Source organism: Ostrea edulis, chromosome 6 (genome assembly GCF_947568905.1).
Source record: "Ostrea edulis chromosome 6, xbOstEdul1.1, whole genome shotgun sequence".
In the NCBI taxonomy this organism is placed as follows: domain Eukaryota; kingdom Metazoa; phylum Mollusca; class Bivalvia; order Ostreida; family Ostreidae; genus Ostrea; species Ostrea edulis.
In genome coordinates, this window is record NC_079169.1 from 57589912 (window position 1) to 57594811 (window position 4900).

Below are 4900 nucleotides of genomic sequence, written 5' to 3' on the forward strand. Positions count from 1 at the left end.
TAAGTCGTTCTTCATATGTTTCGGATTTTTTTTAAAGTGGTACAAGAATGATTGGAATATCTTACCAATAAATATCAAGGTGCACATACTTCATAGGATTTTCAGAACAGTCAGGGGTCATTCTTGGAAATGTTGTGAAAAAAGCCTATTAAATATTATGCATGCACGCGCCAGGAGCACTGTGCAAAAAATATAGTTTTTACTTGTAAGACCGGTCCTGGAATACGTTGATATTATATCGGACAATATAGCAGAATAGCTAATCAATATAGTTACGGCGGAGGGGGGGGGGGGGGGGCATCCGAAAGATATACCATAATAGGATGTCTAGTTATTTATCCGACATCACCCAGTCACAAGGAAATCAATGCCATAAATAGGAACACAGGGGCTCGTCACGAAATATTTGTTTTATTAAAATTTGACATCGTCTGTTCTATATTTGTAAATATAGAATAGAGAGGGTCAATTCGTGACGAGCCCCTATGTTAGGAACAAGAATCAAACAAACTATCCATGTGGCATGATGACAAATTAAGATCGGAATTTTGCAATTCCCCTCTTCAATATGGAGGGAAGTTGAAAGTACTCACCATTTTCATTTTAATGTTGAATTATTGTTATACGACAAGGATAATTTATATGAAAGTGAAAATAACATCTTTTTTTTTAATGTTTAGTCCAAGAATTCTTGTTAAAATGTAAAAGGTTCTGAGCTTACCTGTGAATGTTGTTCTACTAATTATATTACTGTTATATTGTATAGAATATAAATATACGCACCAGGGTTGTACTGAATACGTATAAAACCTGTGTTTGTTTACATATATTTTGTATGGTCTAACTCTGCAACATGTTACATGTACTTCAACATTGTTTATATTCATGGTCCAATTGTAGATCAATGAAAATATCAACTTTCAAAAGATCAAAAGATATTTGAAAAAAATACGAGAGAGAATGTTTTGGAATGTTGGTTTAAGACAAGAGAGGAAGGCTGCATCACTGGCAATTTGACCACATATTTCGATTTCAAACAAAACTTCAATATTGAAAAGTATTTATTTTTGAAAAATTATGAACAAAGAAAGGTAATATGCAAATAGAATAAGTGCTCACAATCTCAGAATTGAAAGTGGGAGGTATGAAAAAATAACTAACACTGAAGGTAAAAAGTTATACGTGATAGAAACAAAAAGAAATTGCAATATGTGTGATTTGTAAATAAAGTAAAAACAAATATTCGATCTGTATCGACATTCATTACGCGTGTGATATAATTGTTTCAATACTCAATTCTTTCCTCCCCCTTTTTTCCCCTTTATTATTCTTATGACTGGTATATGACTTATCATATCTGGGGTTTTCATTCACCTCTCTAAATGTAACGTAATGAGAGCGAGACTGATACATGTAGATTTATATACATGTATCCATAGGCGGATTCAGGAAACTGTGAGGAGGGGTTCTTGCACTTGATCTTTTACGTACTTTTCACAACCTCCACCCCTACCCCATTTACCCCCTATGGTTGTGTACATAACATCTTGGGGAGATCTTGAGACAGTCTTATTATATACATAAAAATGCTTAGTTTATTCATTACTTGTTTCTAAAATTCTAGTCATTCTAATAGCATATTCAGAAATTATATATATATATATATATATATATATATATATATATATATATATTAAAAAGAAACTGATTTAATATGATGCAAAATCCGGCATTCTGAGCATTTCCTGGCACTTCTTTTTCACTTTCAAATTGTCTACTTCTTAAACAAAACTTTTTATGTGTACATATACTTTTTAAGAATTCTTAAGTGATACTTAATTAATTGTATCTGACGAAAATATCGTAAATATACTATCAGTGTGTCGTCTATTAATCCTAGAATTAAATGTTATACAGGTGTTGATAAATTTGAATGATGTAAGTATCCACCTTTCATGTCATTTTGACTCTCAGACTTGTTGAAATTGAATAACACTGGAACCCCCCACCCCCCACCCCTCTCTGGATCCGCCTTTGTATATCAATATATCGCTCTCATTGCGTTACATTTAGTGAGAGGTGAATGAAAATTCCAAGTATGATAAGTATCAGAGCCTTTTGGTTTATTTCTCGATCTTTTGGATTGTTTAATGTAAACATGAATAATCGATCATTTATTTCCGAATAAAAGAAAATAAAACAAGTCACATTTCTCTCAGATACAGTACATCCTTCAATTTATTCTCTTTAGAGAAGTGAACAGGTATAATTTGATGTACATTATGTAGGGTAGACTTGTCCCGATCTCGGTCCCTTGACTAAAACCCGAGGCCGAGACCGGGTTTTAGTCAGTACTATAATTCTAGTTCGATGCACATAATGCACATTTAGGATATTGGGTTGACTGCATGATTGGTTCTTTTGGGTTTAGCGCCGTGTTGGCAATACTTTAGCCATTTTATGGCTTCAGATATTGGCAGGGTTGGGTCCAGGAATTGCGGTTACGGAGGGGGGGGGGGGGGCACTTTATGAGGCAGGGAATCAGGGGACCGCTTTGAGGCCCCCAGTGGGTCCTGGATTTTACAGATTTTATAGGGCTTGAAATATGTCTCCTATTTAAGTCATTTGTACTATTTTCTATCATTTTTGAGAGGGTGATTTGTAAAATGACGCAAATTTTAATGCTTTTTGGAAAAAATTAAGTTCTCCCAATATTTAAAATGATTCAAGAAATCGAAAGATTTTGTCATTGATTTCTCCGGGAGTGGTAGAGATTATTGTTTCTTTTGTCGTTTAGTACATTTTTCGAAACAAGATACCACGATTTACCTTAAATTTGAAAATTTTAGGGGGGGGGGGGGCGCCGGCTCCCCCCCCCCCCCCTTAAATCCGCCACTGATTGGGATTGGGAATGTTGTCGTAATATATGTATATCATGCCTATATACAGAAGGTTTATTCGGACAGTACAAATATTGAAACTTAGTAGATTATTCAAATATATCTGGAACCGCTAACAAAAATAAAATTCCATTTCATATATATGCATACATTAATATGTTCGATGCATGTTATATAATACAATTTGAAAAATGCAAACTAGTGATTTTATGTTTTAAATACAAACTCGTTTACAATGGAATGTTGAAACTTGCACGTGCATACATTCTAGGCAGGGTAAATTCCGTCTGGCCTTAATGTGCATGCAGTGAGCAATGTCCAATCTGTATGTGATATTTTATAAGTATTCAATCATCAAACAATGCATTATTTGATTCCTCCATTTATGAATAGACAACAGGCCACCCAACTTCAGACTCTGGTGTTGTCATTCAAAATCACTTGATTGATTTTTTACTACATACTATTAGAGATCTCGCTCGAGATTTCTCAGTGTATAGTGATGGGAATGTTGTCCAATATTCCGTGTTTGGTCAAGAGGATCTGCAAGTTGAATGTTGGGTGTGGTGTGTTAATTAGGCTTATATTGATGATTGATGAATCAGTGTAGTAGGTATTTTGTTCAAGAAACCTACGAACGCGTGTCATCAATTACAACTAGCTTACAATATACTTTTATAACATCTATTTCTGGTACAGCTTTATAGTAAGAATGAAACAAAACAAAATGTCAGTACGATGAAATACAGTCGCTGAAACTTTATTTTACGATGACTAACAAATTCCTCACCTTATAGCGATGTTAGTGACTTTAGCGATGTTAGTGACTTTAGCGATGTTAATGACTTTAGCGATGTTAGTGACTTTAGCGATGTTAGTGACTTTAGCGATGTCATGGATGTTAGTGACTTTAGCGATGTTAGTGACTTTAGCGATGTTAGTGACTTTAGCGATGTTAATGACTTATAGTGATTATTCGTCTTCACTTATATAGTTCCTCCCTAATTTCGGCAAAACCAAAGAGAACTGATACTTTGCACATGGTCCGTTCGTCCGTATGCCCTTTTGTCCGGACTTTTGATTTAAGGGCGAGTTCTTCTCGTACTAGTATCTATTGGACGCGTTGAGATAGGTTATATTTTGTCTGTAATCACTACATGTATAGTAGAATGCATACAGTATTTTGACACACGGAAAAGTGGGTGGATAGTCCAATAGATTAAGGTCAGAAAACCATAGACCTGTGAGTAATTTATACATTGTTTCCAAAATGCTGGAAAAAGGTATGTGCATGTATATACACAATTGATTTTTTTTTTGGACAGAAAACAATGTTTTACATGAATTTCAATCTGGCTTCAAGAACAATTTTCCTACAAATAACTGTCTTACAAAAATTGTTTCACTTTATTCATAAAATACCGCATCTTCCCAAGTAATCAGAAACCCTTGACTTGGGAAGATGAAAATACCGTAGTATTGATAAATTTACTAGAATCTAACAAGTTGAAGCATATGTACCTTTAATGTACCTAACACGAATTTTAATGTACATTTATATGGAGTACCACAAGGAAGGGGCCTCTTCAATTTTTGATTTATGTCAATCTGACTAAAGTACAGACCTATATTATATTATAGGTTTGTACTTTAGTCAGATTGAATTTAAGTCAATGGCTTACAATTATGTATTGATCAAGAATGCAAAATTTTACTGTATGCTGATGATACTGTTATTCTTTTTTTCTCATAAAGATTTATATGCTATTTAAAAATAACTTTTAGGAATGTTAGAATTTTGAATATTAGCAGAACTAATTGGTAGAAAGAAAGCTATCGTTACATCTAAGAAACCTGAAAGCATTCTATATGGTTCTGCAAGAAAGGTCCAAAGTAAAAGAGTCAGAATCGAAACAAAATAATGTTGTGAATATTTAGGTGTGTTGTTTACAAACTAGATTCTGGTAAAAAAAAAAAAAAAAAGAAAGAAAGAAGAAGAG